Here is a 25,031-nt window from a genome sequence, read left to right on the forward strand (position 1 = left end):
CGATTGACTTCAACTTCGCGCTGTTGGTTAATTATCCTTGTCGGATGTCAGCTTTATTCCTGTTACTTCAATTGAACTTACCTGAGGATTTAACTAGTTTTTGCCTATTCTTTTTTTGTGCTTGGAAAAACCTACGTACGTGTGTGATGCACCACTCTGCTTGCTGCTGCTCTCATGCTCCTGCTCGCTGATGCTCTCATACTTCAACTCCATAGACCTTTATTATAGCCCAAGCTAGCTTCTGTTAAAGCTAGTTCATGAATGCTTTTTCATTGATATCTTTGAGGTTTTCTTTGCATTTTTCCAAAGAGTTGGTTGTGTAGAAAAAGTACATTCTATATTTTTTGTTGGTTAAATTTTATCTCTTGCACTAATTATATGCTACCCTTATTAATGGAGCATATTTCAGTATAGAACAATACCTAGAAAAGATGCCAGTGCATCACAGGTTAAACACACATTCTAGAGCCAATCCAGCACCTGAAGAACCCATACAGATAGAGGGAGAACATACAAAATCTATACAGAAAATATTCAACCTTAAATTTTAATTTTCTTATTGCAAGGCAGATATATGTCACCATATCACCTTTTCGTCCAAATTTTTAAAACAGATTAAACCTTTTGTCACAACTCTTTAATATTAATATATAATATAATTAGTTATAGTTTATATATTTTAAAAAGAATTCCCATTCTGACACACACACCACAACTTGTAGAATTTTTATTCTCATATGAAAGTGTCTCCTTTGTATGGAAGCGTATTAGGGCCATGGTGAAAAAAAAATACGGACACAGTGAAGAAAAAAAAAACTAAACGTCGAGATTAAAGTCGACATGTTGACTTTATTCTTGACATTTCCACTTTATTCTCGCCATTTACGTTGAGAATAAAATCGACATGTTAACTTTATTCTCGTAGTTTGTCATTAAAGTAGAACATTGTACAAAAAACTTCATCTTAAAATGAATATTTCATTTAGTAGATCTTCCCAAATCTTCCCCGAGCCATATTAATCATTACGTGCTTCTTAAACTGATTTCCTCTGCACAAAGAGGAGGCGCAAGCAGCGATCACCACACAGAAAACATTAATTTTATGATATCCCTGCTCTCTGAACATTTAGAATGCTACGATAAATACTTGATATCATTTTCATGATGAAATGCATTAAAGCATGTACTAATCATGTGGGGGCACGGTGGCATATTTTTTAAAGTTCTGAACACTCCGTGGTCTAAGTTTATAACTAGTTTTAATTTCACAAAGACGTTTATCGTGTGGTGATTGGTTATGTGGAGAATGAAAAAGAAAGGATAGGAACTTGGGGGTTGGTATGTCAGACAAAGACAGCACGCATACAATAATGAAAGTCCGCACAGAAGAACATCCATTGAATTCTGCGTTCATGTCTTCACAACACAGAGAAGCCAAACCTGTTCTCACCGTAATGATATCTCACACTGCCACATGATGGAATCTTTCAGAATTACGTAAAGTAAGCATACGCATCGCGTCTCGGGAAGTATAAACCCAGCCTAAGTCATAATATGACATTTTCAGACACTTTTACCATTCTTTTAACATGTTTTATCACTCACAACATTTTTCCTCGAACATATCACCTTATTAAACAACTAAAGCAGATTTTTTACATCTTTCAGCAGCATTTTCACCTTTTATACTTTTCCATCTTTATTCTTTTTTACATATTCTCTCCATCTCAATATGATCTCATTCTGTCTGTCTGCACATTCAGATTTCTGTATTTTTAGTGTCTACTGTAGTCAGTCAATCTACTCATCACAGTATATTAGAACGTTAGGAAAATCTAGACAAGAAAAGGCCATTCAGCCCAACAAAGCTCTCCATTCCTATCCACTGAATACTTCTAAAATAACATCAAATCTAAAGTACCAAAAGTCCTACTGTCTACCACACTACATTGCAACTTATTCCATATGTCTATGGTTCTCTGTGTAAAGAAAAACTTCCTAATGTTTGCTTCGGCCCTGTGTTCTTGATGAATTCATTTTAAAGTAACAGTCTCAATCCACTGTACTAATTCCCTTCTTACTTAAAGCTTCAGCATAACCTCCTTGGACTTTTACTCTATACATACACTATGCTATATAACCGAACATTCTGCTAGCCTTCTTAATGGTTTTTGAACACTATTTGACAGTTGATAGTGTTAAGTCCATTACAACTCCTAAATCCTTCTCATAAGGTGTACTTTCAATTTTCAGACATATTGTATAGTCCTGTGAAACACCACTCTTAACGTCAGCCAATTTTAATAGGGTTCCTTGCACCATAATCCTCTGCTTCCTATGTCTAAGCCAATTTTGCACCTATCTACAAACAACACCCTGAACTCCCACTTCTTTTAGTTTGATGTATAGAGAGTTGGAAAAAAAAGTAAACTTAGAAATAAATTAAGAAAAGGATGACAGAGTAAAAGAGACTTTAAAGGTTAAAATGAGACAAAGAGAAAAGAAGCCTGCGGTGGGTTGGCACCCTGCCCAGGATTGGTTCCTGCCTTGTGCCCTGTGTTGGCTGGGATTGGCTCCAGCAGACCCCCGTGACCCTGTGTTAGGATTCAACGGGTTGGAAAATGGATGGATGGAGAAAAGAAGCACCCCTACTCAACATGTTTATTTATTTTAAGGATTTCGTTTGATTTCACTGTGGTTTAAATGAGTTAAGTGCTATTCCACCTCCAGATCTTTAGATGGGCACTCCTTGTGCAGGCAGCATAGAGCAGAGTACAGCAAATAGAAGAAGAATAAATCCTCCTGTGTGAAGCTGATGCCAGCTCAATGCTTGTGCTCTCTCTATTCTTATTGCAGGTTAGTAAATTCACCATAATTGGAGTGCACATTACAAGCTTTAAAAGTGTAAAATATCGTCAATGAGATATTTTGAACATGTTGATAAAATGATTTGAGTTTGTAAGAGTTTTTTTTGTATGAATATATATGTTCGTGTGCTAACTTACTAATGAGAGTGACTCGCTAAACCGAAATAACAAACTGACTGCATCTCTGAGGGAAAAGGTTTATGTAGTTGTTAGTGACCTGTGGCCTCATGTATAAATGGTGCGTACACACAAAAATGTTGCATACTCCCATTTCCATGCTCGCATTGCGATGCATAAAACCTAAACTTGGCAAAAAGCCACCCACAATTTCAGGCTAGCTCAAACCCTGGCATACACAAGTTCTCCGCTCGGTTTTGCAAACTGGCAGCACCCAGCGTCAAAGCAGTGCTTTTGTTCCAGTGCGGTTTCCCTTTCTATTTTAGATCCACATCCCTGACGTGGCTTTATCATAAACATTGAAATTAACTGCATATTGTTTATTAGTTTAAGGCATCTGATTGTAATTAACCTGTAACAATATAATGATCCAAAGAATGGCCAAACTATTCCAAATACCATAGCTGCTTTAGCATTGTTACTCTCACTGCACCTTCTTCTTCTTCTTTCAGCTGCTCCTGTTACGGGTTGCCACAGCGGATCATCTTTTTCCATATTACTCTCACTGCACCACTCTGAGTATTTACATCACTGTATCTGAATGTGGAATCAAAGCTCTACAGCAGCTGATCAGAAAGAGAATTATCTGTATACAGTATCTAGCACACTCTGCCTCAGCCATGCTGCCTATTTGAACTGCTCTCATACGGCAAATGCTTCAGAGCCTTTCCTGTACTGACCTCATGGTTCAGAAACAGGTTCATTCCAAGAACTATAAACGCAATCAATCAGTCCATCAAGTGCTCCTTGTAGAACTGTTTGTACTTATAAGTACAATCACCTCACTCTAAACTTGCGATACAGTTATAATATTGCACAACCTGCGTCACTTTATAAAACATGAATTTACATATGGTGACGATATCATTTTTAAGATGAAATGCAGCAAAATATGTTTATTATACAGATAAAATGTTAACATCATTTAAATAATCTATATTGTTAATAATTAAACATGTGAGGACACTGTGTCGCAGCACTAGCAAGGAGCTGGCGCTCCATTCAGGGATTGTTCCAGCCTCGCACTGTATTCTTGCTGGGGCAGGCACGACACTGGAAGGATAGATAGATAGAATAATTAAACATGTACTACGAAGATATTTCAATGTTCCTTAAAAGTTTTGAAGAATCGGAGTTCTAAGCTTACAGATGGCTTAACGTCTATTACTGAGCTGATTGTGTGGAGGTTGGGTACTTGGAGAAAGAAAAAGAAGAACAGGAATTTGGGGTTAGTACGTTTGAAAGAGACAGTACTGCTGCAATAAATTATTTCATCAAAGGTCGAGCACAGTGCAGCAAGCATCTTGCATGAGGCAGGAACAGTGTCTGGATGGGGCGCCAGTTCATCACTATCACTGTGCCACTGTGTTCCCGTGTTTAATACATGCTTTAGTTGATATGATATGAACACTGAAATGATATCAAGTATACATCTCAGTATTTAAATTATTCAGAGAACTGTAATATCATGAACGTAATGGATTCTGTGTCCTGCTGGGGGAAGAGAAAGCCCGTTTATGAAGCACGTAGTGATTCACACAAATAGAGCACATAGAAGAACACATACAAAACAAAGCATTTAATGTGCTACTTTAGTTACAATGGGATTTGAGGAACTAGTAAATTAAATGATTTTAAGATGAAGTTTATGATGTTCTACTTTAATGACAAAATAAACTACGTGATTAAAGTAGAAATTTCAAGATTAAAGTTGACATTTCAAGCTTTTTTCCCACTGTGTCCCTATTTTTTTTCTTTTTTCTGTACTATAATAAGACGGTGGGCTATGACTCGCCTTTTCACAGCGACTTTGATATCTGACAACTTCATTTTTATTCTGGGCATTGGCGACTTTGTGAACTTTTGCTTTCAAGTTTCTCTGACACTCTGTGTCACTCGATCAACTTCCTTTTGTTGTTTATACCACTGTTTAAACCAACAAGTAGTATGTTTTTCCTTGCCTCCACTTGGTATTCGCTGAAATTCTTCTATTTTCCCCCGTGCTTTTGCCATTGCCTTTTCACAGAACGCTGAGCTTAAGGGCTATTTATATTGATTTGCATATTCAAAGAGGCATAATTCTGGGAGGAATTGGGGAAGTTGGTGTACGCACATAGTTATGCATCTGGATTTTTTGTGCATACGCATATTTCCGCTTTTGTCCGTAAGCCATTTTTTAGTGTGAATTCTACACACAGCCTTATGCATGAGGTCCCTGGTGATTTGATGATTGGACATGGTACTAAAGTGAAAATTCTTTACACTACAAAGAAATATTTTGGTGCTGTATAAATGTAAAATTCGATATTGTCTCTGCTGGATATTACATTTCCAGTTGTTAGTTTTATTGCACTTATTTTGTTCAGTGTTTATTAGAATTTAATTTTCTTTCTGTTTATGTGTTACCTTGCAAAAATAAATGTTTTGTTAAAGGAGGAGACCAGAACGATCACAATTATATTGTAGTATAATAAAGAGCTATTTCACATTGTTAGAATTGTTATATTAAAGCCTGTTGTGTTAAGTTGGTTACAAGCACATTTATTTATAGCATTTTATAAATACAGTAAATATACCATACATTGTTAATGAACCTAATACACATAGCTGTTTGTAGATGTGTATTTTGTCAGTGAAGATGTTACTGTGATATTGCAATATGAGATTGTGATAAAAGGTCAAATGAGCATAAACAAATTAATTGTTGGATTGTGAATTTAAAGAAACTATTCTAGGTTTCAGACAGGGGTGTTGTGGCCATGTTTTTTGAATGAGACTGAACTGAAGGCCATTAGTTACAGTGATTTTATTGATACCTGAAGTATGTTCTTTTAAACAAGAATAAATTCTCCTGTGTGAAGCTGACGCCAGCTCAATGTGTGTGCGCTCTCTATTCTTATCATAGTTTCTAAACACTGAGTGGACGGAAGAACAGAAGCTCTCTGACTCTGAATGTTTCAGGGGTAACATATTTGGGGACTTGTCCGGGATTAGTGCTTCTGGTGGGACTGGTACTAATCATCTGAGAACGGTGAGATCCTGATTACATGTCTCCAGAACCGATGGTCTACGCAGCAGACTTAGGTATCCAGTGATGGCTGCTGTATGTGATCTGCGATGGAAAATCCAGCAACAGCTTCATCAGCTGGCCATTGCCACCAACAAAGTCCTACTCCATATGCTGGCAGCATCATTTGAATATGAGGTTGAAGAAGATTTGCCAGGTGCTTCATTGTTGACTTCTTGAGGAGTGATCAACTGAGGAGCCGTGAGGATCAGGGGATGTCTCGCCTGCTTGTATTTTGTGACCTCATCAATGAACTGCAGCTGTCCCAGGCCGCTGATGAAGAGGATGCTGATTTGGTGTCACAGACTGAACTAGTAGTAGTAGTGCCTGTAATGAGTAAAATAGCCTCAACACCAGTGGTTGCTGATCAGGTAGCTGGTTTGGTAAAACTGACAGATATTGTAGCATTGCTGCCTCATAGAGAATACAAGATTCATGGAAGTCAAATCTCAGATTCTGATTTGAGTTATAATAATTTGTGTAAGTAAATTGATGAGGGGCTAGTCAAAGGGTTTACTGAGGCTGAGATTATTAGAACGGTGCCCAGAATCATCAAACCTGGTACCTTTAAAGATATGCTCATTACCAAAGATAACCTGACTGTGGCTGAGCTAAAGCATTTTCTCAGGGCACACCTAAGGGACAAAAACAGTACCAAATTGTTCCAGAGCAATGCCAAACAACATGATAAAGAAAGCTCATAACAGTTTATGTAGAGGTTAATGGGGTTGAAACAATGTGTGTTGTTTGCTTCTAAACAAAGTACAGGATTCCAGTATGACAGCAAACTAGTGCATAGAGTGTTTTTTCATGCACTTTACCAGGGTATGAATGAGAAATGCTCATATGTCAGATGAGATCTTAAGCCTCACATCTCAGACCTCCGTTTTACCGACGGCTTTATTTTGGAGTTGATAACAAGGTCAGTGAGCGAAGAAACAGAGAGACAAAATAGGTTGGGTCAAACCTACAGACAGAAAGTAGTCAGTATCAGTGGAGCGCAGCAGGATAGGGACAGTCAGCATGCTTTTCAGGTGCAAGCAGAAACCCAAGCTAATCTTGCTGCTATACAGGAACTGACTGCACAAGTGTCAACGCTGACTAAGAGTCTGGAGAAAGCTCTCACCCTGGTAATGAATGCTGCAACAAAACACAACCTCCCCTCTCCATCCTTCACAAAACAGTCAACAAAGCGAGAGGTAAAAGGGAAGTGCCAACAGTGTGTATCACAAGGAAATGACCCATGCACACACTGTTTCTGATGTGGAAAAGGCGGACACAGGGCTGTCGGTTACAGAAGAACAACAAGTCATCAGGAGACTCAACGGGGTCACTGGGGGAGGGCCACCAGTGACTGGACAGGATGTAGGGTCCCCAACCACTGAAAGGCTGAACCCCAAAAAGGAACTCCTGTCTACTGCTAAGTCACTTGAACAATATGGTGTATTCAAAAGAAAGCATGTGACTCAGTTGATTGGTGGTAGGTGCATTGTAACTTGTCATCTGGATGGGGTAAAACTTCAGATGCTGCTGGACAGTGGGGACCAAGTAAATATTGTTGAGCTGTCTTGGGTGGAATCAGCTTTGCCAAATGTAGCAACTCAACCACTTGAAAGTCACTGCAGCGAATGGAACGAATGTTCCATTTGAGAAGTGGATAGAAGTTGTTCTTAAGATCATGAGTTCCAAACATGGCTGAACAGCCTTGTATGTCCCAATGCTTGTAAGTCAAGAAAGGTTAAGTAGCCTGTTGTTGGGCTTTAATGTAATTCAAGAGATTATCATGGGGAACAGTGACCAGACTGATAACATCTGCTTGGTGGACTTACTGTCAGAGGCCTTGAAGATTCAGAAGTGCAATGCTGAAACTTTGATGGTTGTTGTTAATACAATGTCACTCTGGAGTGAACCACAAAACTCTCTAGTGAAAGTGGAAAAAAAAAGGGCTCACTATCCACAGCTATTAAGGCTATGAGGTGAAATGTCGCATCAGGGCTTTCCCTGGGGGAGGAGAGATGTTGTTTGAGCCAGATGTAGAATGCGATTTACCAGATGGATTGGAGTTGTTCCTAGCATTTGTCAACGTGCCTGCAGGTGCTTCCAAAATAGTGAAGATTCCGATCCAGAACTCAACAAATCATGACTTTTCTTACATCCGAAGACAGTCCTAGGATCGATTGGAGTAATTATTGGAAACAAACCTTTACACATTACTCCAACTCCTGAGAAGCCAGTAGATCAGCATAGCAATACCCCTTTTTGTCCCACTTATGTAAGCTCTGCTGTTGATGGACGCAGTGAGGGAAAAGAAACCAACAGAGCTGCTCCCTCACATGAGAGGTGGCACCCAAATATCAATTTAGACCACCTGTTGAAGCATGATCAGGAGGTGGCTCGGCAGATGCTTTATGAACAATCTGATGTGTTTGCCCATGAAGAAGGAGATATTGGATGTATTTTGGGTTTGCAGATGAAAATCAATATGACAAACAACACACTTGTTCAGAAGAGCTACAACTCCATTCCCACGCCCCTGTATAAAGAGGTCAAGGAGTATGTTCAGAATCTCTTAGACAGAGGATGGATCTGTAAGTCTGTGTCAGCTTATTCCTCAACAGTAGTGTGTGTGTGAAAAAAAGACAGCAGCCTGCGTCTGTGTGTTGATTTTCATAAGCTCAACTGCAAAATAATACTGGATCGCCACCCATTGCCACAGATTCAGGATCTGTTGGACAGCTTGGAGGGCAATTCATGGTTCTCCATCTTGGATCAAGGCAGTGCATATCATCAGGGTTTTGTGAGTGAGGAGTCAAGGTAGCTAACAGCCTTCAGTACACCTTGGGGACTCTATGAATGGGTGCGGATACCCTTTAGATTGACAAATGCACCAGTTGCATTTCAGAGATGTATGGAGGGAATGTTAGAAGGCATTAGAGATGAGTTCTGTGTGCCATACTTGGATGATGTCCTGTACTACTCTAAAACATTAGAGGACCATGTGGAACATCTCAGACAAGTATTCTGCCGGATGCGACAACATGGCATCAACCTCTATCCAGCCAAATGTGAACTTTTCAAGAAAAAAATCTGTTACATCTGGCAATTGGTGTCGGGGGAAAGGGATCTAGATCAACCCAAAGGATTTGGAAGCAGTGATTGCTTTAAAGGAAAGGAACCCCCACACAGTTGGAGAAGTTCAGATGCCTGTTGGGATTCCTTAGTAACTTCTAGTCATTCCTCCAAGACTTTTTCCAACTGGTTCAAACTTCTCCAGAGCCCAGCTGAGCTTAGTGATACAACCAAGGTTCAGAAAAACAAGGGTAAGGGTTGAGCAAATAAAGGGGAGAAAGGACAGCTTCCATCACAAACTCCAATAACCTGGACTACTGAACATCAGAATGTGGTATCAAGATTGGTGGAGATGCTGACCAATCCTCCTATCCTAGCCTACCCAAAGTTTGATCTTCCATTTGTGTTACATACAGATGCATCAAATGAAGGAGCTGTATTATACCAATGGCAAGACAGCAAACTAAGAGTCATTGGTTATGGGTCCAGGACACTAACACCTGCGGAGAGGAATTACCACCTGCACTCTGGTAAACTTGAGTTCCTGGCACTTAAATGGGCCATCTGTGACAAATTTCCAGATTACCTATATTACGCTCCAATCTTCACTGTCTATACAGATAATAACTCCTGTCCTGACCTCCGCCAGGTTAAACGCTGTGGGTCGCAGATGGGTTGGGGAGTTAGCAGATTTCCATTTTGATATTAAGTATAGACCAGGGAAGAGGAACACAGATGCCGACATGTTGTCCAGGTACCCAATAAACTTTCTACAGCAAATGGATGAGCATACAGAGATAGTGTCACCAGAGGTAGTGTCTGCAGTGTGGCAAGGGAGCAAAGCAGCCCAAAGTGATGATGTATCCTGGGGGGCTGCATTGCAGCTTAATTGTGAAGAAGTGAATACTGTGCTAACAGGCAGCATTTCAGGCATGATGCCTGAAGACATCAGAACTGCACAACAAGAAGATCTGACTATCAAAGAAGTGGTGTCCTTGAAACTCAAGGCATGGAATCCTAATGTAAAGGAGAAGAAAACAATGAGTAAAAGGATGAGAAAACTGGTCCATGAGTGGAACAAGTTAGAGTTAGACAATGGAGTACTCTACTGAAAAACAAAACAACACAGACAATTGGTTCTCCCTGAACGGCTAAAATGAATGGTGCTAAGGAGCTTGCATGATGATATGGGACATGTAGGTGCTGAAAAGGTGGTCCATCTTACCTGTGAACGGTTTTATGCATATCCATATATGCAGCAAGACATTGAGGACTGCGTAACAAAAATATGTCCCAATATCCCTCAGAGAGCTCCAATGGGATCCATTAGAACTAGTGCACCATTTGAGTTGGTCTCAATTGACTATTTACATCTAGAGCCCAGCAAAGAAGAATACAAGTATATCCTAGTCCTCATGAACCACTTTACACGCTTCGTCCAGGCATATCTAACACGAAACAAATTGGGAAAGACAGCTGCTGAGAAGATATTCCAGGACTTCATCCCTCGTTTTGGGTACCCGGAGAAACTGCATCATGATCAAGGACGTGAGTTTGAGAATAGCCTGTTCCATAAACTACAACAAGTGTCATTAATCACTCACTCACAGACCACTCCTTATCATCCACAGTGCAATCCGGTGGAACGTCTAAATCATACTCTTTTCCAAATGATGCCCACCCTACAATAGGAGAACAAAAGTGAATGGAAAGACCATCTGCATCAAATTGTGAGTGCGTACAACTGCACAAGGCATGAGGGAACAGGATACTCCCCATTCTTCCTTTTGTACGGCAGAGCTCCACGACTGCCAATCGACTTGTTCTTCAACTCTAGATGAGAGACTGAGGCACACAATCATCAGACCTTTACACAGAAATGGGCGGATAGGATGCGAGTGGCTTATCAAATTGCTGCCAACAGCCAGAAGTCTTCTGCTAAAGGCAAGCAGCGGTATGATAGACATGTAAGAGGTGTCGCACTCCAACCAGGTGACCAGGTACTACTTAAAAATCTCTCAGAGAGGGGAGGCCCAGGGAAGCTACTTGCCTACTGGGAGAAAGTAGTCCATTGCATCGTGGAGAGGTTGGGAGAAGGACCCGTATACAAGGTACGGCCAGAGAGAGGTTGTAAGACTATGCGAGTGTTGCACCGAAACCTGCTATTGCCAGTAAATGACCTGCCTCTTGAAGAAGAACTACCTGTGGAAGGTGAGACAAAACAGAACAGAAATCAAGAACTGAAAAAAAATATTAGCATGTAGCGGGGCTACATAGTAGTAATAGTGTTGTCAGTGTTAGTACCATGTGCGTCTTGTTTCCATCATCCCATTTGCTGTTTGTGTGTCAGTGAATGTCGTCCCCATAAAGGGGGACGGATAATGGGGAGGAGACCGCAACCCCAATCCTGGAAAACCACCTGTTTGCTATTATTCAATTACATTCATCTCAGGACTATTTAAGTAATCAGGGAGAGAAGAGAGAAAAGGGGAGACAAAAGAGGAAGGAGAGGAGAGAAGGAGATTTTTCACATTCACGACCACGAGCCATCTGTACCTGTTATATTCCACATCGCGCATTTCCATCCAGTTTGTTTTTCTATCCGCCGGACTTGCTTCAAGAACCTCATCACGAGAGACCCCGGGTCGGAATTAATCATCCACCACACACCGAGGATTCACGGTGAGGCTGCTCCATTTTGTCCGGGGAAAATCAAACGACTCATTTTTCGCTAGTTCAGTCAACCGCATTCAGGACAGTTTTTTTATAACCGGACTCAAGTTCACATTCATTTCCGTATCTCATTCAGTTTTTGGTATTTGTGTTATTTGTTATATGTTCAACTCAAGGGCAAGGGAGGGTTTATTGTGTGTATATATATATATGGTGTTGTTGCTGTTGGTGGAGGGATATATATATATATTTATTGTGCATTTTGTTGTTGTTCATTTAATATAATTACGCACCTATTTTACATATCACCTGTTTTTGTGAGCTTAATTAAACCATGGATTGTGGGGAAAATTTTTATTTGTTAGAGGTACGGCTTGATATTTAGATTCAGCTCAGTAAATTATCCAGGCCACAGGTCTTGGAAGTGTAGCTGCCAGCTGGGTAAGAGGTCAGCCGTTACAAGCAGACTCGCTACAGAGAGCTCTGATGAGGAGGAGGGATATACTTTCTGTCATGACCTCGGTAGCAGAATTCCATGCTATGTGTCCATAAACTCAACAACAGGAACCAGCCATGCCACTGCAGAGTTCTCACAACCATCTGAATCTGCGTGTAACAGCCAGAGTTCTCTCCTCCCATCAGACAAGGAGTTGAGAGAAAGGTGGGTGCTGAGGAGCCTGAGGATAGGCTGTTAGTAGCAGAAGAGCTTGATCCAGTGGAAGAGATGGATGGTGGAAATGAAGGAGAACTAGTTGAAGTGAGGAGATCACAATGGAGAGGGAGGCCAGCACTGAGACTCACATATGATGCTCTAGGTCAACCATCATATCACCACTGGAGTGCAGCTGTAAACCCACTCTTACTTACCCAACCTCTATCAACAACTCAAAACTTTGTGCCCCTTTCCTACCCCATCTATCTCCAACCATACTGCCATAACTGGTACACTCCCGTACAATAAGAAGTTACACAGAAAAATAGCAATGTCAGGAGACATTCATTTTAGTGGGGGAAGAGTGTAGAGAGTTGAAAAAAAAAGTAACCTCAGAAATAAATTAAGAAAAGGATGACAGAGTAAAAGAGACTTTAAAGGTTAAAACGAGACAGAGAGAAAAGAAGCACCCCTGTTCAACCTGTTTATTTATTTTAAGGATTTTGTTTGATTTCATTGTGGTTTAAATGAGTTAAGTGCTATTCCACCTCCAAGTCGTTAGATGGGTGGTCCTTGTACAGGCAGCATAGAGCAGAGTAAAGCAAATAGAGGAAGCATAAATCCTCCTGTGTGAAGCTGACGCCAGCTTAATGCGTGTGCTCTCTCTATTCTTATCGCAGGTCAGTAAATTTACCATAATTTAAGTGTACATTATAAGCTTTAAAAGTGTAAAATATCGTCAATGAGATATTTTGAACATGTTGATAAAATGATTTGAGTTCGTAAGAGTTTTTTTGTATGAATATATATGTTTGCGCACTAACTTACTAATGTGAGTAACTCTCGTATTTGAGAGTGGTTAGCAGGGAAAGCTAAATCAAAATAACAAACTGACTGCATCTCTGAGGGAAAAGGTTTATGTAGTTGTTAGTGACCTGGGTGTGATGTATAAAAACTAAACTTGGCAAAAAGCCACACACATTTTCACGCTCGCTCAATCCCTGACAAGTTCTCCGCTTGGTATTGCAAACTGGTGGCATCCAGTGTCAAAACAGTGCTTTTGTTCCAGTGTGGTTTTCCTTTTTTTTTAGATCTACATCCCTGACGCGGTTTTATCAAATACACTGAAATTAACCGCATATTATTTGTTAGTTTAAGGCATCTGATTGTAATTAACCTGTAACAATATAATGGTTCATGGAATGGCCAAACTATTCGAAATACCATAATTGCTTTAGCGTTGTTACTGTCAGTGCACCACTGAGTATTTAACCCACTGTATCTGAGTGTGGAATCACAGCTCTACAGCAGCTGATCAGAAAGAGAATTATTGGGATACAGCATCAATTACACACTGCTTCAGCCATGCGCACAGAATATTGAACTGCTCTCATACAACAAATACTTCAGAGCTTTTCCTGTATGGACCTCGCGGTTCAAAAACACTTTCATTCCAAGAACTAGAAATGCTCTCAATCAGTCCATCAAGTGCTCCTTGTAAAACTGTTTGTACTTATAAGTACAATTACCTCACTGTAAACTTGCAATACAGTTATAATATTATACAACCTAAGCCAGTTTTTAAAGTGCATATTTACATATGATGACAATATCATTTTTAAGACGAAATGCAGCAAAATATGTTTATTACATTATACAGATAAAATGTTAACATCATTTAAATAATCTATATTGTTACTAATTAAACATGTGAGGACAAGGTGGCGCAGCACTATAGCGACAAGCTGGTGCCCCATTCAGGGATTGTTCCTGCCTCGCGCTGTATTCTTGCTGAGACTGGCACAACACTGGATGGACAGATGGATAGAATAATTAAACATGTACTATGAAGATGTTCCTTAAAAGTTTTGAAGAATTAGCGTTCTAAGTTTACTGATGGCTTGACATCTATAACAGAGCTGATTGTGTGGCGAGTGGGTACTTGAAGAAAGAAAAGGAAGGACAGGAATTGGGGGTTAGTACATTTGAAAGAGACAGTACTGCTACAATAAATTATTTCATCAAAGGCCACGCACACCACAGAAAGCATCTTACGGGAGGCAGGAACAATCTCTGGACGGGGCGCCAGCTCGTCACTATCACTGCACCACCGTGTTCTCATGTTTAATACATGCTTTAATTCCTATCATCATGAAAATGATATCAAGTATACATCTCAATTATTAAGAGAGCTGTAATATCATGAATGTAATGGATTCTGTGTCCTGTCGGAGAAAGAGAAAGCCTGTTTAAGAAGCACGTAGTGATTCACACACATAGAAGAACACATACAATATAAAGCATTTAACATGCTACATTAGTTACGATGGTATTTGAGAAACTAGTAAATTAAACGATTTTAAGATGAAGTTTATGATGTTCTACTTTAATGACAAAATGACTACATGATTAAAGTGGAAATTTCTGGATTAAAGTTGGCGTTTCGAGCGTTTTTTCCCATTGTGTCCCTATTTTTTTTCTTTTCTCTGTACCCTAAGGGCTCATTTATACTTCACGCTCAGAACGCATACGCGCCCGCACCATGGCTGCCACGCATTTCCAGCGTTCATTTGATGCGTCCTCTGAGCAGGTCCTTAGAAATTAACGCGACGCGTGCGTGAGTTGCAGTACCAGCAAAAAGTCAGGGGGCGCAGTGTGCTAAAAGTTGGAATGTGACATTAGAGTCTCTGGTTACTATCTACATGTGACAGAAAGCCACTTTGCGGATCCTATGAGATCGGTGTGCGTTATTCAATGTTTGATGAATGGTTCGAAGTGGTGAAGCAAAATGCTGACATACAGATGCATTTGTGGTGCTATTATATTTAAGCGTTGCATATTCCCAATCGTAATGACACGATACATTTCAAAAGTCTCACATACCATCTTCTGTGCCGTCTTTTTTTCCAGGGCTTCCTCCAGTACTGACAGCAGTGGCAAACAGCAATAGATCGCCACACTGAGCACATTAAATGTATGATATTCCAACTCTCTGCACATTTAGAATCCTCAGATTTATACTTGATATCACTTTCATGATGAAATGCATTGAAGTATGTATGTTACATTTTACAGATAAATCGGTAATTTCGTTTAAATAATGAATACTGTTAATAATTACACACATGGGGGTGACACAGTGGTGGAGCGTTAGCGCTGCTGTCTTGCAGAGAGTCACGTCACTGATATTCCCTGCCTGAAGTTTACATGTTTTCCTGCTGGGTTTCCACAGTGTGCTTCGGTTTCCTTCCAATGATATGCAGATTTGGTGTGTATGTGTGTGCTTGTATTCACCTTGCGATGAGCTGATGCCTTGTCCAGGGATAGTTTCAGCCACATTCCCAATGCTAGCTGAAATGGACAAATCCTTGGACTGATGGATGTAATCATTAAACATCCTTTTCAGAGATATTGCGGTAAGGTGTCATTGGAATTTAATGGGTATTCCAGGCAATTTACAACACAGCGAAGCCGAACCTGTTCTCCCCGTGATAATATCTCGCACTGCCACCTGGTGGATTCATCCAGATTTACATAATGTACGCGCGCAAGTATAAACAGTACAATGCTTGCGTAGCAGGAGCGTCCGCTGCAGCATGCGTCGTGTGAAGTATAAATCTGGCATAATAAGCTTTCATATAACACTCAGATGGTGGGCTACGACTCGCCTTTTAATGGCAACTTTGATATCTGACAACTTCTTTTTTATTTTGGGCACGACTTTGTGAACTTGAACTTTCAAGTTTCTCCGCCACTCGATCACTCAATGAGCTTCCTTTTGTTGTTTATACCACTGTTTAAACCAACAAATAGTACGTTTTTCCTTGCCTCCACTTGGTATTCTCTGAAATTCTTCTATTTCCAACCATGCTTTTGCCATTGTCTTTTCACAGAACGCTAAACTTAAGGGCTATTTATATTGATTTGCATATTCAAAGTGGCATAATTCTGGGACTGCGGTGGGTTGGCACCCTGCCTGGGACTGGTTCCTGCCTTGTGCCCTGTGTTGGCTGGGATTGGCTCCAGCAGACCCCCGTGACCCTGTGTTCGGATTCAGCGGGTTGGAAAATGGATGGATGGATAATTCTGGGAGGAGTTGGGAAGTGGTGGCAGGCACCTTGCAAAAATAAATGTTTTGTTAAAGGAGGAGACCAGAACGATAGCAATTATATTGTAGTGTAATAAAGAGCTATTTCACATTGTTAGAACTGTTATATTAAAACCTGTTGTGTTAAGCTGGTTGCAAGCAAATTAATTTATAGCATTTTATGAGTACAGTAAATGTACTGTACATTGTTAATGAACCTAATAAACATAGCTGTTTATAGATGTGTATTTTGTCAGTGAAGGTGTCACTGTGATATTCCAATATGAGATTGTGTTAAAAGGTTAAATGAGCATAAACAAATTAATTGTTGGATTGTGAATATAAAGAAACTATTCTAGTTTTAAGTCATGGGTGTTGTGGCCATGTTTTGTGAATGTGACTGAACTAAAGCCATTAGTTGCAGTGATTTTATTGATATCTGAAGTACAGTATGTTCTTTTAAACAAGAATAAATCCTCCTGTGTGAAGCTGACTGAGCTCAATGCATGTGCTCTCTCTATTCTTATTGCAGTTTCTAAACATTGACTGGACAGAAGAACAGCAGCTCTCTGACTCTGAATGTTTCAGGGGTAACAGATACCTAACCTCTTGTGCTACCTTATTAAATGTTTTTTGAAAGACAAGATAAATAATAGCATATACTCCACTTTGATTATATCCCTTTGTTGCAGGAATTCCAGCATGTTGATTAAATTTAACTTCTGAAACCATGCTGACTATTCAGGAAAAACCCTTATTGCCATATATTGCTTAGTCTTTCCCTTTCATTAATTTATCGGTGATACATGTTAAGCTTACCTACCTCTCTTTTTACATAATGGGATAATATTTGCCATTTTCTAATCCTTCAAAGTTAACAGTTTAAAAATAAAAAAAGTCTCAAGTCATCACTATAAATGAAATCCAAAGACTTATTTAACTTATTTATGAAAAGGTTCTCAATAGCAAGTCTGATTAGTTTTAAGAGAACAGATCCTTTTATCACTTAGATTCATTTACATATAGTAGCTAGAAAACATTTGAATCCCACCAATGAACATTCAGATAAAAGGTACATTTAACAATTCCCCTCAGCCATTAAATAACATTCAAAGGTTCAAAAATAAAAGTCTTGTCTATACAGTTTGTTTACTGAATAATACTAATTATATGTGAATTGTTATCACAGAACAAAGAATTAAGTTAAAGGTTATACTATAAATGATCTCATTTCCTAATATAAAGTGTGCTGGTACAAATGAAGTCATGGTATCCTACATACCATGTGGGCAGTTTGAAGCACTTTTTTGTTTTCTTTTACCCTTTCAATTGCTCCATCCCCCGCAGCCTTGGCTCCCTAAGAAGACAAGAACCTCCTCCCCCCCCCCCCCCCCAAAAAAATAGGGAATAATTTGATATAAATCAAGGAAAAAGCATTTCTGACAGAGACCACCTTCCAGGAAGGTTGGGCAAGCAATGGGTGTCAAAACTGGGGTAAAAATAATACACAAAACAGAACACAAGTAATCATCTTTTACAGAGTTAGATGGCTAATCTATCATTGCCACCTCAGAAATACAATTCAAAAGCACAAAATACTTTGTTTTTGCAAAGTGCTCCTCACCAAGTGTAGGTGCAGAACAACAACTCTCAAGGCAAAATGCAGGAATCAATTATATCACTCACTAAATTTAGAATTATCAAATATCAGAATAAAAACAAAGTAGAAACCAATTAACATAAATTAAAAACAACAATATCTGTCCATCGGTTAATTGTAGAACCACTGTCAGATTCTAGGAAAGGAGTCAGACACGCCAGGCACCGTCCTGGAGACCTCAGACCATTCTACAGCTCAGTCGTTGTTGTCCAGCCAATCTTATGAAAGGACCCTTCTACCCGATGAATACAGTACTCCTTTATTTGAGATGACTTTTAATATTTCATAAGCAAACAACTTGTGTGTAGTGCAGTGGTACTAAGTGCCACGTGAGGATACTGAGAAGAGTAACAGCATAGGGGAGGTTTAGGAACAGTTTCTAAATATAATATAACTTATATTTTAGTACTAATGACTGAAAACAGAGATGCTGTATGCAGAGCTAATCAGCTGCTCTACTCAGGGTATACTAAACTAAATTAGTGAATCTTCAGCCTGGATATAAAGCTGAGACTGAAGGGGCACCTCTTATAGAACTAACAATTCAACAGCTTGGACACCTGTAACTAAAAGGTCAACCTCCCACTGTTACTTTATTAATCTTTGGAATTATATGCAGGTCAGAATCTTGAGATCTTAATGTGTGCTCATGTTTATAAGTCATTAAAAGTTTGGATAACTAAGAAGGGTCTTGGCAATTTAAAGCTTTATATGTTAAAAGGAGAATTTTTGAAATCTGCATCAAACTTAACTGGGAGCCAGTGTGAGGACTTAAGAACTAGAGTTATGTGTGTCAACTTTCTTGTTCTTGTAATAATTCTTGTAGCAGAATATTTAATTAACTGAAAGCTGCATAAAGAATGATTTGAATATTCAGTGAACACTGCATCACAGCAGTCAAGCCTACTAGAAATAACTGCATAAATTAATTTCTCATTATCCTGCATATTTAGAAAACACAATTTTCTAACATTTTAAGATGGAAAAAATGCTTTTGATACTTTTGTAATATGTGCTTTAAACAACATGCTATTGTCAAAAAAAAGCCTAGATTGCAGACTAATTCAGTTAAAAAAATGGTGATTCCAACTGAGTTAAATAATGGCAAAATATTGTTATTCCAAGCAATAATTAACACTTTTGTTTTATTCATGTTCAAAGACAAGCAATTCTCATCCATCCATTCCTTTAACTCACTAACACATCTATTTAAAGATAGCATTGGAAAAACATCATTTGGTATAAAATAAAGAGATATCTTGGTGTTATCTGCATACTAGTGAATATTAACGTTAATTTAAATTTCAATCTAACTAATCTAATTATAGTTCTCAGTGAAAGCATGTAAAGTGAAAACAGTAAAGGTCCAAGTACTGAGCCCTGCAGGACACCCAATCTCACTTCTGTGTATAATGACAGAGTATTGTCCAGCACATTTCTGTATGTACTGGAATCACTTTGATAACTAAATCAGGCAAGGAAAGTGTCCGTGAGCCCAATGTAATTTTCCATTCTGTGTAGTAGAATAGAATGGTCAATGGTATCAAATGCTGATATTAAATCTAACAACGTAATTTGATTTCCTTCATCAGAGAATATCAGAATGTCATTTACAACATGTGTTTGTGCCATTTCCACATTATGACCATTCTGGAAGCCAGCATGGAAATTCTCAAATAAACTGTGATGTGTAAGGTGAGACTGGAACTGATTGGCAGCTTCTTTGTTTACTATTTTAAATAGAAAGGGTAGATTTGAAATGCGTCTTTAATTATTAAGTGTTGTCACAAATAAACACGCCAGACATCACGAAGGTTTGGGGCAGCCACCCGTGAAATGTGTCCTGGCTGCAAATGTACAAATTTTTAAAGAGTTGTTGACAAGACTGAGTCCATAACAGAACTGATCACATATAGTAAAGATGGCAGATCTAAAGGCCCGTTCAGGAAGTGATATCATCTTTGTGGCTGGATCCGGAAGTGATGTCATCTCTGGGGCCGGACCCAGAAGTGTTGTCATTGGGATTGGAAGTGACATCATCGAGGATGTCAGAACCTGGCGTGATTTTTAATTGATTTTTTTAATATGATTTTTGAGTTTTAATCGTGAGGGCTTCCCTTTCCACTGCCGCATACCTGGTCTCCCGATCCAACAGTTTCCAACTCAGGTACATGACGGGATGTTCAGCACCATAGACGCTTTGGCTCAGCACGGCCCCCAGGCTTGTGTCCAAAACGTCCATCTGGAGAATGAAAAGGAAAGAAAAATTAGGAGCTTTTAATTTTGGTGCGGAAGTAAGAGCCTGTTTTAAGTCACAGAATGCAGCATCCATTTTATTTTCCATACCACATTATTAGGAGCCCTCTTCTTTGTTAGATCTGTCATGCTCTCTCCAAAAAACTGAGGTACGAACCAGCGGTAATCCGAGAAATGCTTAGACTTGCCACTTGGTTCGCAGACTGGACCATTTTAAAATGGCATCAATCTTTGAACACTGTGGTTTCACAGTACCCCAACCCACCAGGTAGCCCAAATATTTAGCCTCTTTCAGTCCAAAGAAACATTTCTTTGGATTGATACGAAGCCCGGCTTCTCCTAGCACCTGCAATACTGCTTTGATCTGCTGTATATGTTCCTTCCACGTGCTGGAATAGATGACTACGTCATCCAGGTAGGCAGCACTATACGCATTATGAGGGCGGAGCATTTTGTCCACCAGATGCTGGAAATTCGCAGCAGCCCTGTGTAACAAAAATGAAAGGGAACGATACTGCCAATGTCTGCGTGGGGTGTAAATGGTGTCTTGACCTTCGCGGAGTCAGTTAACACTAGAATTACCAGAGTCTACGAAAAAACTCGTAGATCCGGCCCACCTTAAAACCGTTCTCACCTCTCCGCCAGTGTCTTTTGTCTTCTAAATGTGCCGATTAAGACGAGTAGCAAGCAGCCGGCTATTCCATCCCCCACCGTCGCAGAATGTTCACCAAATTTTCCCAGCTCATGCCTTGTTTGATTATCTGGGAGTGACTGAATTGCTGGAGTTTTAGAATGGAAATAATAGATCGTTATTTGGAACACACACATTTCATGTGTGCTCCGTTTCTACAGTAATCTGTGTAAACACATTGTTAAAACAGAAACCTTTTCATATTTTAGTAATAAATGTTACAAAATGTAGGCATAAACTATAGAATGTGTGAAGCCTGAAGTCCAAAGATCAAATAAACACTTTCACAAAAGGTTCAAGAATGATACAACATCTTCTGTGGCATAACGCTAAGATTTGCTGACCCAGAGCGCAGCAGCCCTGCCATCTTTCAAAGACCTGAGTTCGATTCCCCGCTGGGGAGAAAGTGTTATTTTTTTTTTCTTTTTAACCTCAAATGGACATAAAATGTATAAATTGGTATGCACTGTAAATCGTTAAGTTTAAAATGTCGATCGCAGTTATTTCTGTTGATTAATTCATGCTTTTTAGTTAGAGTCAGAACAGGAGCTTATTCAGCTTCTGATCTGACTCTGACAGCGCCAATATAAATTCACACCTGAACTGACGCTGTTCGTTTTCAAATAATATTGCATTACTTAGACAACGTTTTCTGCATGGAACGGAAATCAGCAGTTCTTAGCATTGCACCACGCAAGCTGTCGTATCAACCGCCTACTGTAACTTGCTTTCTTTTTTCTTCGGTTATAGTCTTGAATAAAAGTGCACTTGTTTTGTTATACTTGTACAGTGCATCCGGAAAGTATTCACAGCGCATCACTTTTTCCACATTTTGTTATGTTACAGCCTTATTCCAAAATGGATTAAATTCATTTTTTTCCTCAGAATTCTACACACAACACCCCATAATGACAATGTAAAAAAAGTTTACTTGAGGTTTTTGCAAATTTATTAAAAATAAAAAAATTGAGAAAGCACATGTACATAAGTATTCACAGGCTTTGCCGTGAAGCTCGAAATTGAGCTCAGGTGCATCCTATTTCCCCTGATCATCCTTGAGATGTTTCTGCAGCTTAATTGGAGTCCACCTGTGGTAAATTCAGTTGATTGGACATGATTTGGAAAGGTTCACACCTGTCTATATAAGGTCCCACAGTTGACAGTTCATGTCTGAGCACAAACCAAGCATGAAGTCAAAGGAATTGTCTGTAGACCTCCGAGACAGGATTGTCTCGAGGCACATATCTGGGGAAGGTTACAGAAAAATTTCTGCTGCTTTGAAGGTCCCAATGAGCACAGTGTCCTCCATCATCCGTAAGTGGAAGAAGTTCGAAACCACCAGGACTCTTCCTAGAGCTGGCTGGCCATCTAAACTGAGCAATCGGGGAAGAAGGGCCTTAGTCAGGGAGGTGACCAAGAACCCGAAAGTCACTCTGTCAGAGCTCCAGAGGTCCTCTGTGGAGAGAGGAGAACCTTCCAGAAGGACAACCATCTCTGCAACAATCCACCAATCAGGCCTGTATGGTAGAGTGGCCAGACGGAAGTCACTCCTTAGTAAAAGGCACATGGCAGCCCGCCTGGAGTTTGCCAAAAGGCACCTGAAGGACTCTCAGACCATGAGAAAGAAAATTCTCTGGTCTGATGAGACAAAGATTGAACTCTTTGGTGTGAATGCCAAGCGTCACGTTTGGAGGAAACCAGGCACCATCCCTACAGTGAAGCATGGTGGTGGCAGCATCATGCTGTGGGGATGTTTTTCAGCGGCAGAAACTGGGAGACTAGTCAGGATAAAGGGAAAGATGACTGTAGCAATGTACAGAGACATCCTGGATGAAAACCTGCTCCAGAGCGCTCTTGACCTCAGACTGGGGCGACAGTTCATCTTTCAGCAGGACAACGACCCTAAGCACACAGCCAAGATATCAAAGGATTGGCTTCAGGACAACTCTGTGCATGTCCTTGAGTGACCCAGAGAATAGACTTGAATCCGATTGAACATATCTGGAGAGATCTTAAAATGGCTGTGCACCGACGCTTCCCATCCAACCTGATGGAGCTTGAGAGGTGCTGCAAAGAAGAATGGGTGAAACTGGCCAAGGATAGGTGTGTCAAGTTTGTGGCATCATATTCAACAAGACCTGAGGCTGTAATTGCTGCCAAAGGTGCATCGACAAAGTATTGAGCAAAGGCTGTGAATACTTATGTACAGGTGATTTCTTAGGTTTTTTTTATTTTTAATAAATTTGCAAAAACCTCAAGTAAACTTTTTTCACATTGTCATTATGGGGTGTTGTGTGCAGAATTCTGAGGAAAAAAATTAATTAATTTTGGAATAAGGTTGTAACATAACAAAAGGTGGAAAAAGTGATGCACTGTGAATACTTTCTGGATGCACTGTACATCAACATACTGTATGTTCCTGTGTTTGAGTGACATGGGCATGCTCAAAAAATACACGTGTAATGCCACGAAAAGTGCACGCAGACACTTCAGTTCTCAAGCATTGGTACGAGAATGCAGTCACAAGTACACTGCAGAGCTATAGCGCGTCTTTATGTGAAAACAGTAGTGTCAGATGGGGAGTGTCTGATGATTGCATATAGCGCTGAAGTTACTGCTCTTTACTATGCTTTCCTCTGCATGGCCTGGAGAGCAAAAGAAGCAGCATACAGCAACATGTGGGGAATGGCAAGATCGGGGAAAAAAAACACGCAGTCACTGATTACAAACCGCAAGATGTTATGCGAATGAATATGAATAATATGAATAATGTTGCATCCGTGCCACAAACTTTTCCGAAATGTACTATGCAGGTCATAAAACGAATAATTCCAAATATCATATATACCTATGTCTGGTTTTTTTTTTGACATCATAGATCATATGGTGCATACTAATTCTGCGTGAGCAGGAACACTCAATAAAACTGAATAAAAAGAAAATCAAGTGATGGTGCGATGCGAAGAAGGCAGATTCACCAGCGTTTGTGTGTCAGATCCCTGGGTGGAGGGGGCGGTAATATGTATCGTGATACACTATAGCGCGTCTTTATGTGAAAACAGCAGCGTCAGATGGGGAGGGGTGGGTAGGGAAGGATCCTGAACACGACTGAGAGAATGAAAAGTGAATAAAAAAAAAACAAAGCTAACCTTTACAAGTATCATAAATTACACCGGCTGTTACAGACTGAAATCATATGTATGTTTTTATTCTAAAATAGTAAGAATAAGAACAGTTCACTTCTCAAAACGGACTTGTGCAGGATCGAACTTGTGATCTTTTGATTCCTAGTCGGCAACAGATAATGTTGCACTACGGCGGTATTCATAGTAAAAGTGTATCAATGTTGCATGCTAAGGCGGCTTTTTTTTCTGCAGTTATATTTTTGAATAAAAGCGCACTTGTTTTGTTATATTTGTACCTTTTGTGAAAGTGTTTCTTTGATATTTGGACTTCAGGCTTCATACACCATGTAATTTATGCCTACATTTTGTCATTTACTACTAGAATATGAAAAACATTTCTGTTTTAAAAATGTGTTTACACAGATTACTGTAGAAATGGAACACACATGAAATGCGAGTGTTCCAAATAACGATCTATTATTTCCAATCTAAAACTCCACTTCACTCCCAGATAATCAATCAAGGCATGAGCTGGGAGAAGTTTGTGCACGTCGGTGGGGGGATGGAACAGCAGGCTGCTTGCAGCTTGTCTTTATCTGCACATTTAGAAGACAAAAGATGCTGGCGGAGAGGTGCAAATTGATTTAAGAAGCGATTTAAGGTGGGACGAATCTACGAGTTTTTTCGTAGGCTCTGGTAATTCTAGT

General features: G+C 39.8%; 1 protein-coding gene across 1 annotated transcript in view; it reads left to right on the forward strand.

Annotated features, from left to right (window-relative positions):
- LOC114661354 (excitatory amino acid transporter 2-like) overlaps nucleotides 1–25,031 on the forward strand; it is a 500,553-nt gene that overhangs the window by 19,860 nt on the left and 455,662 nt on the right. The window lies entirely within an intron of this gene.

The sequence above is a fragment of the Erpetoichthys calabaricus genome, chromosome 11 (genome assembly GCF_900747795.2).
Source record: "Erpetoichthys calabaricus chromosome 11, fErpCal1.3, whole genome shotgun sequence".
NCBI lineage: Eukaryota > Metazoa > Chordata > Cladistia > Polypteriformes > Polypteridae > Erpetoichthys > Erpetoichthys calabaricus.